The 15,631-nt window shown below is 45.3% G+C and overlaps 1 protein-coding gene across 5 annotated transcripts in view; it reads right to left on the reverse strand.

Annotated features, from left to right (window-relative positions):
* Window positions 1-2,113: 2,113 nt before the first annotated feature.
* The window catches only part of CFAP65 (cilia and flagella associated protein 65), an 85,892-nt gene continuing 72,374 nt past the window's right edge, over window positions 2,114-15,631 (reverse strand). For 2 of the 5 annotated variants that reach the window (XM_066575482.1, XM_066575483.1), the window contains exon 34: window positions 7,159-7,407. The gene's annotated coding sequence lies outside the window, so the exon portion shown is untranslated. Of the gene's footprint in view, window positions 2,269-7,158; window positions 7,408-14,079; window positions 14,286-15,631 lie in introns of those variants that run through there. The other 3 variants (XM_066575487.1, XM_066575484.1, XM_066575485.1) reach the window with 3 other exon arrangements.

Genomic DNA, 15,631 nt, shown 5'->3' on the forward strand with positions numbered 1-15,631 from the left:
TGCTGTATTGGACACAAACAATTGTGTGACTCTATCCTAAGGTTACCCGAAAGATTGTTCATCTGTCACCTCATTACATAGAACAACTATTACCAGCCAGGGAGGAGTGAGGAGTTCTTCTTAAATGATGATGATGATTATCCGTTCAGTCGCATCCGACCTTCGGTCACTCCATGGATCAATGTTCTCCATGCATTCCCGTCATTCACTTCTTTCAGTTCGGCGATCGACCTGTTTGTGGTGGCCTTATTTGTATCTAGCCATCTTGTTCTTTGTGGTCCTGATCTTCTCTTCCCACTGACCTTGCCGAGCATCAGTACTGTTTCCAGTGAGTTAGTGCGCATAACGTGGCCAAAAAGAGAGCCGCTGTTTGATGAATTTGCCCTTTAGTGATATGTTTGGTTTGACGCGACCTAACACTACCTTGTTCGTTCTCAGGGCGGTCCAAGGTATCTGTAGCATTCTCCTCCAGCACCAGAGTTCAAACGCATCAATTTTCCTTCTGTCTGTTTTCCTGAGTGTCCAACTTTCGCAACCATACGTCTTCTTTAATGGAAGTCTTGAAACAAAGGCTGGACAGATATCTGCCTGGGATGATTTAGTGATCCTGCACTGATCAGGGGGTTGGACTGATGACCCTGGAGGTCCCTTCCAACTCTACCAGTCTATGATGAAAAAATTGCCAATTCCAGACTAGCATGTCTTTGCTTCGTATAGGTCCTTGCGGGGACTGTAATACGGAGCTGATGTAAATCTATAAGGCTAACCCCATGGCTGTATTTTGTATGACCTTTTTTGCAAAAATGCAGCACGCTCTATGTTTTGCGTATTTGCCTTCGTATTTGTATTCTTTTCTATTGGGAAAATATAGATCAGTATTCGCCCAATAGAAAATAATAAAAATAAGGAGGCAAATACGGATAAAAAATTGATGACATGCGGAAATGATGTTTTTTGAAGCACATCACTGAGGGCTTATGCGCGACTACGCTCGCAGGTACGGAGCATAGTTGCGCATGAACAGGGTTTTTTTTCTTCATTGGTCATTCACACTCTGTGCCATAGTTTGAAAGAAAACAGCATGGAGATACACCCCCCCCCCCCCTCCCCTGATCTTTACTGCACATAGTATTAACTACGTGTGGGAAAGATAGGGCAAGTCCTATCTTTTCTCGGGTGTACGGTAGTATTCATGCCCAAGAAAAGAGCTAGTGAAAACGAAACCATTGAAATGAATGGTTTCGTTGTGTCCCGTTTTGCAGCCATGATTATCACGGCCGCGTAACGGGACAAAATCATGCCCATGTGAAGAAGCCCAAATACTGATCTGTCTTCTGGACGTCTGAAACCGGCCTACGGCTGTGTGTATGACACAATTGTTCACCCGGCGATTGTTCATTGTTTGCACTAACTAATATAACAACGATAGAGCTTAAGGGACCTTTCACACGGAACGGAATTACGCAGCAGGACGCAGCCAAATCTACAGCTGCAGAATTCCACACCCAAATCCGCAGGTCTAACTGCAGACTTTGATGCAGAATTGCAGGCAGGTTTTAAGCTATTTTCAATTCTGCATCAAAATCCGCAGGTAGCCTGCAGGTAATGGCGCAGAGGTTACCGCGGCTTGCGGTGCGTTGAGCAGCCTGTTCCGTCCTGTGTGAAAGTTCTCTAAGGGTGCTTTCACGTGGGATGAACTTAGTCCGCACGGACATTTCTGCGTCACAATGTTAAACCAACGGGGCCTCAATTCTACATGCGTTGAAATCCGCACAAAACCCACAAAATTAAATTCCGTAGTGGAAAAGGTTTGAGTTGCGCGGTTAAGGACATCCAATGGAATTGTTCTTGCGGATTTCTAACCTATAGGACATGGAATTCCACAACTAAAGTCTGCGGTAAAAAGCACAAGAAATTCCCCCAAACGTTTTGCAGAACGCATTTCGCATTTAAAAACACAACAAACCCGCATCTGTGCTGCGTCCTGCGGATGATTCCGCCAGGTGTGAAAGGCCCCTAAGGCTTATTCAGTGAGTGCAGAACACAAAGGGCTGGCGTGTCCGTTGTTTAAGTGATCGCCCCCCCCTCGCTCTCCACCATCTGCTTCTGCGTAATGTTTATTTTCTTCCTCTTTCCTATCAACAGTTTCCTTTCTGTTGGTTTTGAATAATGAGGAGCCGTCCGACTCATTCAAATCTCGGAGAAGTGGATTATGACTCCCATATGAAAATTCTCTCCCGTCACTTCTCTCCAGGCAGCTGCTGTCACCTGGAAAGCACAAGGGTTTTGCATGAGATATGATCGCACCTGAGACAGGTACAGCTGCGCCCACGACTAACCCGGGGGTCCATTCTGTGTGCATCTACTTTGCATCAATGGGATAGTACAGGAAAGCACTTTTATCACTTATCCAAAGGAAAGATGATAAACCGTAACTGGTAGGGGTCTCACTGCCGAGACCCCCACCAGCCCGGTGAATATCGGTCTTGTGGCCCCATCCTCCTCACTGCAGACTTGCTGCACCCCCACAGTACAGAGGAGATGGTCTTTCGCACATGTGCAGTGTTGCTCCATTCATTTTCAATGGGAGTTTCGGAGATCGCCTACTACAAGCGCTCGGCTATTTCCGCCAGCCCCATTGAAATGAATGGAGCAGCAGTTGTTCATGCTCGTCCACCATTGCATTCAGTCTGACATCACTCCGGGTGAGTACAGGGAGCCTGTAGGGACAGGAGAGGTGGACACGGGACCCCTGTTCTCAGAATCAGTTGGGGTCTCAGCGGGGAGACTCCCACCAATCACACTTTTGTCGCCTATCCTGCGGCACATCACTTCACACAAAGCGGAATTGGTGTTGATTTTCTGCAGCGGAAATGACACCAAAATCCGCATCAAAAACTGAGTCAAAATCCGCACAATATGTAGAATTAAGGGTGCATTTTGATGCATCACTGAAGCAGATTTGACCTCTGCAATGGAGAGGGTGAAATCTGCTGCGGGTTCATGTCAAAATCCACACTAAACAGTGCAGATCTGCACCAAAATCCACAGTGCAAAATATCCAGGACTCAGGATCCCCCAATCACTTGTGGGAAGAGGCCAGAGCACTTGGGTAAGCAGTGCAGTCTCTTTACTGTATCACAGCGCCGTACATTTCATAGTGGCAGTGCTTGGTATAGCAGCTCAGTTCCATTCACTTGAATGAGAGTGAGCTTCACCTAGCCCAAGTGACAAATGAGCATGACATCACTGGCCTAAGAGGCCACACCACTCACCTGTGCACCCTGGAACGATTATTGCTGGGACAACCTATTGGGTATCTGCGCCTGACGGGTCATTCTGTGTAAAAGAGCCCTTACTTATATCAACTTTACAATCACACATATAAAGTTACATTCGATCCCGACAACTCCTTCTAGGTGCTGGAGTTTACTTTGACAATGGCTGTGCATAATATTTAATCCGTGTTAGTGATTTGGTAAATTGCTGGGGAGTGGACTCTGATGTGTTCGAGCCGGATTGGTGCCCGAGTTCAGTATTACTTTTGTCTTCTCTGACTAGCAGGGACATGATGTTGTGCATTTGAGGAAGTGCTGAATGAGAGCAAGAAGATTTGAATACAATTGTCAACCCTGAATGAACTTTGCGCACCAGTCTATAGTACTCTGATAAGAGGAGTATCAATCCTGGCAGGTCCATAAACAACTGATATAGTAAGATTCCATTAGTCTGGCACCTTGTGGTCCAGAAGTCTTGCTAATCCTGTATATGATCGACTTTATGAAATAAGTGTAGTTGTTGGCTTTGATATGCACATTCATCGCTTTTAGTAAATAGTTGATAGCAGGGGTACCCCATCAACGACCCCATTCTATCAACTACCGTGTAGAGTGGCTACAAAGTTTCTCTCCTTGGAGGACCAGCATCGCTGTGCATTACATGGACAGTCCATTGTTTTTAGTGAAAATTGTGTAATACTTCATTTTTCCTCCAGAGGCACTGCAGGGAAATTCAACACTTGCACCTAGTTTCCCACACAGATTACAACTGATCACTGAGGGACCCAGGGGCAGGGCAAACTTTAAAGGAACATGTCCTATAAGCTGCATAACATAAGGCTATGGGCTCATAAGATAGGGAATGTGACTGTCATACTCCCCTGCCTTCATGTTCCCTTGCTGTCCACCCATTAGGCTAACTAATCTCTTGGCGAGTCCAATACACACATATTGGTGAGACCAATGCATGTATAGCGAGGCCAGATGTAGAAGGACTCACATCCATAGATTGAATAGACTCAAAGTGGTGACCATACCATGTCAGTAGATGGAGGGGTCAGGAACATGGCTCAACCATATGGAGTAGACTGGAGGTTCCGGGGAGAAAAAAAAGCATAAGGAGGCTGAAGGCTTATGCTGACAATCTGGTAATGGTTTATTAGAAAATCCAGATGAAATCTCCAGCAATTTGCCCTACCCGTGTTCCGAGGGAGGCCGATGAAGATGGGGTAGGAGAGCCGGTAACGGTTAGAAGCATCTCATGCTAGTTTTGGTTTCTCCAAAGTAACAAATGCAGAGAGGAATCTCTTTTTTATTCTATCTGCATACAGTCTAGAAGGGCGACCTAAATAAAAGGCTGCACTGTGTCGCTCGCGGCGGACTTCACACAGACGCGTACACTTATACACTCACGCTCGCTCCGAACACACAAACAAAAACTTTTTCCAACTAGCTTCTAATCTACTGCGGCTCCTCCAACCCTGCCATCCTCAAAGTGGCCCTTCAGCAGACCCTGTCCTGTAAAGCCAAAGCCTTAGCTTATGGTGCCCATAAGGCCTGACAGGTTCTCTTTAAGGTGGTCATGCATCCTAGATAGCTGTTCACCAAACGCTCATTCGGCTGAGACCTATTTTCCCAATCCCCAGTGTTTTCGACTGGTAGAAGGGAATAAGGGCTCTTTTACACAGGTCAATAAATTGTTCAATTTTCTGCATCCAGCGGGAATTTGAAGGCTTATTGTTCAGTGTAAAGGCATGCCCCGACTGACCGACAAACGAGAATTAGTTTGCTTCTTGTTCATTGCTCAGAAAACCAAAATACGAATCGGCCCTTGTAAACAGACAGTCATTCACTTATGAACCACTGCCTATTTACTGTGAATGCAGGATGGCAAGCCAGAACGATCCCCGTCCCGCTCCATCACCACTCACTAGTGATGAACGTTCTTTTGTGAAAGCGCAAAAATGATTATCGCTGGGTCGACAGATGCCCAACAGGTGTCCCAGGAAAATGGGTCCTAAGCTGCCGCTAGGTGCCTCTGTCTCTCTCTGGTCGCCTCTGATAACAGCATATCTCTTTGGGAACAAAGGATTGGGCATGCTGAAATCCAACATGCCCGATACTAATCTTCTCCAACAGTCGAGTCACTGCCATAGACAGTAGATAGTTGATACTGCTGAAATCAATCAATTCGAACAACTGATGTGTAATGTGTATGACTTCCAAACCCAGAAAAATGGCTCAGGACCCAAAAATGTAAACTGTAATTAATAATTGTGTCCCCTAAAAAGTAAAACCATAGGGTTAAAGTATGAACAACCAAACAGGGCAGAAGCACAGTATAGGGATCTGATTCAAAAGATAGCAATCAGACCCCTCCCCACCCCCGACATGTTTTGCCATGTATCTGTCGTCCTCAGGGGAAAATTAGGGAAAGTGTATGGTCACCTGTACTTTATTTTCTAATATCCCATTCTCTGCCTGGTAACATCTGGCCCCTGTAGTACATGACTGCTGGAGCTGTTGCAGCAGGTATTTTGGGGTTGTCTATTCTTGTAGACAACCTTCACCAGTCTGGCAGGAGAAGACAGCAGCCACCATATAAGGGCATATTTACACAAAACAATTTTCCCGTGCTCGGTCTCCCAAGTTCTGTCTGATTGTGATATGGCCAAAGCTCGCACGGGAACATAATCCATTGATATACTTACCCCCTGCAGCTGCCAGGATCCAGGCACTACAGTCCCGCTGTGGTCCCAGTGATTGTTGTGACAGATAATGTCACAGGAAATCAGATGTCCGCTGCAGTCTCACATTCCAGAATTCATGGCATGATGGCACCCAGGAGGTGAGTGCCAACACCAAGAGAATGATCGGTGATGCTGAATCTGCTCAATGGCTGCAGCGTACATGTGATTTCCTATGACATCATCTGCTACAACAATCACAGGGACCACAGCAGGGCTGCAGCGCTGAATTCCGGCAGTCATGGAGGGGTAAGTATAGTTCTGTTTATTATCCTAATACAGCCAACCCTATTGAAATGGGGTTGTCCAGTAGCCGAAAAATCCCTTTAATTTACGTGAGTGGTTTTTCACTCGCCCTACAAGTTCAAGATTGAAAAATAGCAGCATGTACTATTTTTATTATTTCATATGGATGGCAAAAAAACTAAATCGTACTCTAAATGCAAGTTTCATGCGAGTGCAATGCAACTTTTCTATTTTTACTTTTGAAACAATGTGATTTTCACAAGCGTGAAGATCACATCTGCAGTAATGCCATGCTTTTTTTCCCGCAAAACGCACCACAGCTTGGTGGTTCACAAGTGCGGTATCAGTTCCATATCCCACTCGTGTAACTATGGCCTTACTCTCTAGGGCTGTAGCGCTCGGCAGGAGGCTCTCTAAACAGCTCTTCTGTGGGACCCGTTTCCCTCACTGCACGCCAGGGACGAGAGCCGGATCCCACAACTAAATGGGACTGTTCTGTTTCATCAGGATTTACTGAGAATGTCAAAGATAATCTTCTAACAACTGAGCAAAATATGACACCCCCTACCCAGATACAACAGGAGCTGTGTGTACGGATACAGGAAAGCCTCAGGGCACAACAGCCGATAAGCAGCCGCTATGAGAACATTAACCCTTCATTGTAGATACACCAGATTAGTGGGTTATGGTATTGCTTTTTTTCTTTCTATTGGTGCCAAAGTTGATCTACTGGTGGAGTCCTTGCGCACATACATAACTTATCCTGTATTGATTCTGAGTTCAATTCTGTATTATACTCCGGAGCTGCACTCACTATTCTGCTGTTAAATGTAAACTATGTAAGCACATACACACATTAATTTCGCTGATCCTGGGCTTTCTTCTGATCGTTACATGTGGAATCGGGAAGTAATTTTTCCCTAAGATGAGGGAACTGGCAGCGGCCTCACAGGAATCTTAATGCAGGTAAAAAACACATTGGAGGCATATACATTTTTATTTTTATCCATTTCACCCCCGTGGTTTCCACTTCTGAGGACAGAGTGGCGCGGTCTCCTCCGATATGTCATGGTGGCGGTCTCGCTGCAATCCATTACTTCCCCTGATAGCACAAAGCAGAAAGATTGCTGTAGTCACTAAATAGGAGTAAAGAGCAAACGAAAAACAGGATGTCAGAAGGGCAGCGAGAAGCGGCTGCATCACATGACTGCTGTATTTAGGTTGGGGGTGTGGTCTAATGGTTGCAACAATGGCCGGCAATATGTGGAGTCATGGCTGCCATGTCTATGGCCGTCTCAGGGCACTATTACATGATTGCTGTCAATGCTTGTGTGATAGTGCTAATTGCTAGGCTGCACGTGTGCTTGCAGGTTCAGCCCGCCAACTGCCGGGAAAATGCGCAAGGAGAAGCGTAAAATACTGCATAATTGCATTGGGAAAAGAACAACTGGAACTGATTAGACGAATTAGCCTTTTGAATCGGTGCCTCCTTGTGTCCCACACGGAAAAAAATGCCCTGCGGGCAGAAAAGTGCGGTAACATATGCCAATACACACGCAAAAATGCCTGGTTCATGGCGCAAAAACGTTGCACTAAGGCTCGTGCAATTTTGTTACACTTGTGTGAAGCCGGCCTTAAAGTGGTAGCAGTTTCTATTTAAGGGTCCGCTGTTGATCCGCTTGATCCTGCTTCTAGGACCCTATGTGATCCGCTGATACTGGATCCAGGGGACATTAACCCATTATAGCAGTGGGCTTTGATGTCAGCAGCTTCTCCAGCTTTCTTGTAGATCTTAACATCTTTGGCTTTCATGCCTAGTGTGGGTTAAGCCCTAATTTAAGCAGATCCAAGGTGTGTCACTTTAAACCGTCCATTTACAATTTAATGCATTACCCAGGCTGAGCACCTGCGGGCAGTAAGCAGTTTTTGTGCATAGGTCCTTCCTCATTAATGTCACACTGATTAGATAAGGAAGGTTCACCTACATGTATAGAGCAAGAGTGCACATACATCGATATAGCAGAGCTGAGTTTGTCATTTAGCAAAACTCATGGTGAGATCACATCTTGAAATCGTGTTTTTGTTTTGTTTTTTTTTAGGACTGCAAGCAAACGTACGAGTTTTTTTGAACAGCTGAAAAACAAATTCAGCTCTGCTACATCTGTACAGAAAATCCTTAACATAGTTCTATTATAGACAGGCAGGTGCAAGTTAAAGTAAGTGAACCCTTTGAAATGACCTGGATTTCTGCATTGATTACTAATAAAATGTGCTCTGATTGTTCCTAAATCACAATTGTAGACAAACACAGTAACTATTAACACACAGGCAGTTGTACCGCTCCTGGCTTTTACTAAGGGCTCTTTCCCATGAACGTAGCGCTTTTCGGCCGGCCGTGTCATGGCACGGCTGAAAAATGCTTAAATGGGCCAAACTCCCTCCCACCTCCCTTCTCCGGCAGCTGTCATAGGCTCCCATAGGAGTCTTTGGCAGTGGCCATATTCAGAATGGGAAAGATAGTTCCAGAACTATCTTTCCTGGCCAGCGTAAAAGTGCCTGGCCAAAATGCGCTACTATGCGCTATCTTGGCCGGCCAAGCGCTTTTACACGGCGGAAAATCGCCAACCTGATCTGATGCACTGGAATCCACTGCATCAGATGGTAGCCTATATCGTCCGGCCGTGAAAACAGCAGCCAATATACGCTCGTGTAAATAAAGCACAAGGAAGGGAGCCTCCTTGTTAATGATTTCACCAAGAATTAATTAGTAAACTGAAGGTGTTTCAGTTAGGCTAATTTCACACAGGTGAGTGCTATATCGCCGATATCGCACTCGCCAACGTGTGATTTCCCCATGGATGTGAGGTGTTTTTGTGTCACACACATCGCATCACTTCGGGGAAGTAGCGATCCTTCGGTGCCGCTTTCAATGGGAAACATCGCATCACACTCATGTGCACCTTGCATGTTGTGCGATGCTTTTGCCTCACCATTGAAAACAATGGGTGATGCGTTCTGAGGGAACGCCCAAAGATAGGACATGCAGCGATTTTCTCGGCCTCGTGAAAGGGATAATAAGGAGATGAGATTAGAAGTGCAGGTATCACAGGTGCTTTACCCATTAAATAACGGCACACTAAGCCTGGTTACTGGCAGATCTGCACTTCTCAAGAAAGACTAATTACTCTGGACTGTGCCTTGATGTAAGCAACTTTTAGTAAACCTTAGAAGAAGTGTTACAGAGACACATGAAGCTGGAAGAGGTTACAAAATCCAAAGACCAGGGTGTATATCAATCAAGTTAGACAAAACATCTGCAAATGGTAAAAATGCAGGACTGTTCTGTCCACCCCAGGGGTGGGTGTCCTGTTATATCACTCCAAGAACACAATGCAGCGATCCTGAAAGAGGTGAGAAAGAACCCAAGTATAATAGCAAAAACCCTTCAAAAAACTGCAAAATCCTCAGTCCATGTGTTCAATGCTGTTCATGGAAGGAGACCATGAAGGAAGCAGCTGCTGTCCAAAAAAAAAACAATGTGGCCCTGCGCAAGTTTGCCCGAGACCGCCAGGATGTTCTGTAATACTTCTGGGAAAATGTTCTATGGACAGATGAGACAAAAGTGGGATTTTAGCACAAATGCACAACGTTATGTGTGGAGGAAAAAGAACACTGTACACCGACACCAAACCTCATCCAACTGTGAAGCCTGGTGGAGGGGGCATCATGGTTCGGGGCTGCGTTGCTTCCTCAGGGCCTGGATATCTTGGAAGGATTGAAGGAACAATCAATACTAAGGTGGATCACAAGAGAATTTAAGGGCAGAAGTCCATGACTTCAGGCTGAAGAGATGTGGGGCGATGCAACAAGACAATATCCTAAAGTACACATATAAATCAACTGAAGAACAGTTGAAAAAGAAGATTTATGTTTTGGAATAGCCAAGTCAGAGTCCTGACCTTAACCCTATGGAGATGCTGTGGCATGACACAAGGCATCCTAGAAATACTGATGAACTGAAACACATTTGCAGAGAGGAACAGTCCAAAATTCCCCCTCTTCATTGTGCAAATCTTGTTCTCCTCTCACTGTGGGGACCACTTCTACCCCCGCAGTGATGTCAGTACGACGGGATCACTGGGCACAAATGCACAGTCAGTGCTTGCATGACCAGCACTTCATTCAGTCACCTCACTGAGGTGGAGGGTGCAGTAACTCCGCAGTGGGGAGGACAGGGGACACGGGACCTCCGATATAAGTCGGAGGTCTCAACCATGAGAGTGCCACACATTAGCAAGTTATCCCCTATCCTATCGATAGAGGATAACTTGCAATTTTGGTACAACCCCTTTAAATTTAAGGGTTCACTTACTTTTTCTCGCTGCACTGTGGATGAGTACTGAATGTGCTCACTATAAGACATGAGCGGTACAGCTGTCTGTGTTATTAGTTACATTGTGTTTGTCTAGAATTGTGACTTAGAAACAATCAGACCACATTTCATCAGTAATACTGCAGAAAGACGGGTCATTCCAAAGGGTTCACATACTTTCTCTAGCGACTGTAGGTGGAGCCAGAGGGATTCTATAGTAGGAATGAAAAGTGGCTAGGGAGGGACGGACGCCCCTGAGCGCGTTGTACTGTCTGTATTCTGCGCAGGGGCCTGCATGTTTCCCATTATATTAGGATGCGACTCCCCTATGAACTATTAACCCCTTCAAGTCCAGACAGTTTTCATTTCTTTTTTCGTCTCTGCCTTACAAGAGCCAGAACTTCCTTTCATTTGCCCACGGACAGAGCTGTATGAGGGTTTGTTTTTGGTGGGACGAGTTGTATTTTATAATGGTGCCACTAAATTACCCTATAATGTAGTGAAGTTAAAATATAAAAAATTTGAAATTTTTAAGTGGTATGAAGTAAAAAAAAAAATGTAATGGCGCCATTTTTTTGGGGGGGGGGAGGGGTGGTGTTGTTATGGCATTTATAATGCGATAAAAAAATCACACATGAACTTTAGGCCTGCTTAACATGGGTGTATTTGCGCACACAATACACAGAGAATGGAGCATACTGAACAGGGGGGAGCTCTCTCCCTCTCTCTCCCTATCCTCCCCCCCACTCCCCTCTGCAACCCCCTGCTCACCCCCGGCGCCCCCCGAATCTTTTCGCCTGAGTTGTCAGTTACTCGGAAAAAGCGGTGCTCGAGTGCAAAAACACCCGAACCGAGTGTGCTCGCTCATCTCTAGTTTGGACCTTAACGAATACAACGATATCAAATAGGTATTTTTTTAAATTTTAGGGAAAAGTTGTTTTTTTTTAAACTTTTTATACTTTTACTTTTTTTTATCGTTTGAAAGCTTTTTGTACATTTTTATTTTGTCTTCACAAGGACAGCATTGCAGTATATTTTTAATGTTGTCCGGTAAGCCCTGCCACAGGCAAGGCTTGATAGGCATCATACATGGCAGCCTTTACTAGACTCCGGGCTGCCATGCTAGCTCATCAGCACCCCATAATGGGGTGTCGGAGTGTCGCCGCCAGCAGCGAACTGTTCAAAAGCACAGTCAGCTTTTACCGCTTCACATAAATAGTTAACTTCCATGAATACTACAAAGCTCTAGTTGCCGTTGGCTGTCAGGGCCGCCCCCACCCCCTCCAGCAGACTGTTTACACGCACCATCAGCTTAGACTGAGAGATATATATATATTATTGCCCCAGCAGAGATATCACAGCTCTGATTGCTGCAGTTACCGGTGGCTGTTAACTGTCAGGAACAGCTGATAGCTGCAGGGTATGGCATGGGCTTATATACACACTAATACCCTGTTTCCCTGAAAATAAGACATCCCCTGAAAATAAGACATAGCATGATTTTACAGAATTTTTGAGGATGCAAAATGATTTTTCAGGCTTTTTGAGGATGCTTGAAATATAAGCCCTACTCCAAAATGAAGCCCTGCTAACAGTTAATTAAAAAAGTCAATTTAAATAATGTCCAGGCAGCTATACATGTAAAAAAGTTAAGCCTTTTTGAACAAAAATTAATATAAGACACTGTCTTATTTTCGGGGAAACACGGTATATACATATACACACACTAATATATATATATATATATATATATATATATATACATACACATATATACATACATACATATACACACACACACACACACACACATCCTCCAGACGTGTATGTATGTGTAATGTATGTGTGTGTATGTATAAATATACACACATACATACATACACACACACACAGATATTACACGGCCTGGAAGAAGTTAAAAGTTGGTCAAAACTTGGCATATATTGCAAAAAGGGGTGTTCTTTCCTATTAGATATGTCAATTGATAGAATTAGGGGTCCCGTTACAGGTGGGCAGCTGTTACTGAGCTGGGACCCCTACAGTGAGCTGAGAGAGAGGAATCCGGATTCAACCTCCTTTTTAATGTCATATTTCATTTTTTTGCAAGTATTTTGCAGTGAATGTTCACTGGTGCATGCTGGGACTTGTAGATGCACACGATGTGGAGCACAGCGGGCTGTACACGCATTACTAGTGTAAACCTATGGCCAGTGTAATAATGGCCGGGCACACTTCCAGCCCTAGATCCGGTTGGATGGAGAAGTGGTGTAGGGTTCACAGGGCGGCTCTAGGGCTGGAGGCTGGAAGGGAGGTGACGTGGAGAATACAAACCTGCAGTATATACATAGTAATCCTTGTAGAAGACAAAGTTCTATCACTTTGTTACACACGTTGTCTTTCAATTTCTCACCATTACCAAGAGCTCTGCTTGCTGTCAGTGAAGGAGAACTTTTATCATTACATTCAGCGAATAAAAACCCCTGCAGACGTCAATACTGCTCACAGCTGAGGACTTGTTACACTTGTATCCAGTCTAGACAGTCCTCTCAGAGCTAAACACATCATCAGCATAAATCTCTCTTCCTGACCTGACAGTGTGTTACAATGGATCAGTGCAGGTCAAATGTATTAGTCCGGGCCGTTTAGCTCACAGAGGATGGTCTAGACTAGATACAATAGTAGCAAAGCCTCAGCTGTGAGACGTATTACAGCACAGAAAAGTGTTTTCCGCACAGATTCTGATGCAATTTAGCAATGAAAGCCACGCTAGAATTTGCGCCATTTTAGTGTTCCATTGACTGCTACGGAAATCTGTGCCATACGTAGTTCATACAGTGCAGATATTGAAATCTGCGTCATATCAATTCTTGATGTGGTTGCTGTGTGGAAAGTGCATTGTATGTCCACATGCCAATTTTCCCATTGAATGGGGACAAATCTGTGTGCAGATCTACATGCAAATCCGGGGCAGAATTTCATGTTTCCGCATCTGATTTCTATCATGGTTTAAGTTTCAGAACTACGTTGGATCCTAAATCGCACAGAACCCCCCCCCCCCCATCCTACCCCCGCCGATCAACTATTGCTAACCTATCGTGAAGATAGGTCATAAATAGTTAAATCCCGAAAATACCCTTTAAGGTTTGTAGAATCATAAACTGGTAGAGTTGGAAGGGACCTCCAGGGTCATCGGGTCCAACCCCCTGCTCAGTGCAGGTTAACAATCATCCCAGACAGATGTCTGTCCAGCCTCTGTTTGATCACTTCCATTGAAGGAGAACTCACCACCTCCTGTGGCAACCTGTTCCACTCATTGATTCCCCTCCACATATAGGTTTGTATAGATTTCCAGCCTATAGATATGAACAAGAGTGTTTCTACTTTAGGCCAGCAAGCAGATATTTTGAAAAGGGAGATGACTTGTATATTAGAAAGTTCCAGATAGTTCCAGCATAGAATGACTAAGCTTTATTTCCAGAAGACTGTATTAGCCCTTTGAGACAACTGCTAGTTCCGGCAGTGGCGTAGGTCATAGTGCGCACAGAGGCAGCTGGGTCACAAAACAATTTATTGTGCTTTAGCAAATGGAACACAATGCCAGTATGACATAGGATCAATCAGGCGGCACGGAACAGGGCAAATCTGTGGTTACAAGGTAGAACGGGAAATCCACAGGTTAATGTAAAAATCACATGCAAGTTTAACATGTATGAAGGATAGATATATATAATGTATATATGTACACACATATATAAATGCACATACTGTATATACACACAGACGTGTACAAAAAGAATTGTACCCCATGTCCAGTGTTTCATACAGTGTTTTATTTCTATTATTTACAACAGTTCACGGAGGTTTTTGGGACCTTTGAAGAGGGCGGAATATTTGCACTGGGACACAATGAAATTTGCCGCTGCGGAATTCCACATCAGGATTATCTCCCTCCCCCTCCCCGGTCCACAGCCAGCAATGGGCAGGGGCGGAGATTAGCTCCGCCCCATCCCATTGCAAACAGCCGGAGGGGAGAGGCAGAGAGCAGGTGAGGGGGAGGGATGGGGAAAGATAGCTCAGATGGTAGAGTATATTGGCCAGCCGTGAAAACGGCAGCCGATATACGCTCCTGTGAATAAGCCTTAAGGGCTCCTTCACACAGCTGTATGCGTTTTTACGTGCTCTGCCGGCACCATAAAAATGCATGTTCGGGCGCACAAATCTAACATTTGTGTGCCCATTCATACAGCACAGCCCCGGCGCATATACGCCGAGGCCGCAATGCCATTGGGCGTGGGGAAACAGCTTAGCTGTCTCCCCTTTCCCTCCCCCTCGCTGGCCCACCTCCTCTCTCCTCCCATCCAGCTGTTTGCAATGGGAGGGGCAGAACGGGGGCAGAGCTAAGCTCCTGCCACCACCCCGCCCCTTGTCCGCAGCCAGCAATGGAGTAGAGAGGAGGAGACCGCCGGAGTAGAGAGGAGGAGAGACGAGGGAGGGAGTTTAGCAGTCACACTGCTAAACTCCCTCCCACCTCCTTTCTCCAGCTTCTGTCATTGGCTCTCCATAGGAGTCCATGCAGCGGCCGATGTAGAGACGGAGAGATAGTTCCAAGAGTATCTTTCCGGCCCGGCGTAAAAGCGCCCGGTGCTTTATTGGCCTGGCATTTTTATGGAGCGGGAAAACGGCCATGTGATCTGATGCATTGTAATCCAACGCATCAGATCGTAGCGTATATCATCCAGCCGTTAAAACGCTGGCCGATATACGCTTGCATGAAAGAGCCTTGAGGCTCACTTTTTGGAGAAATAGAATTGACGTGGAAATAAACTAACTTTTCCCCCCATTGATTTCAATGGGGTGTTTAACAAACGAGAAGCAAAGAAAAAAGTCTTCTGTTTGCTTCCACTCATTTGGTGGCTGTTTAACTGAGCAAATAACGCAGCCTGCAGCACTAATAGAAGCAAACTGAAAGCCTGCGGTGGAATGGAGGC

This window comes from Eleutherodactylus coqui, chromosome 8 (genome assembly GCF_035609145.1).
Source record: "Eleutherodactylus coqui strain aEleCoq1 chromosome 8, aEleCoq1.hap1, whole genome shotgun sequence".
Lineage (NCBI taxonomy): Eukaryota > Metazoa > Chordata > Amphibia > Anura > Eleutherodactylidae > Eleutherodactylus > Eleutherodactylus coqui.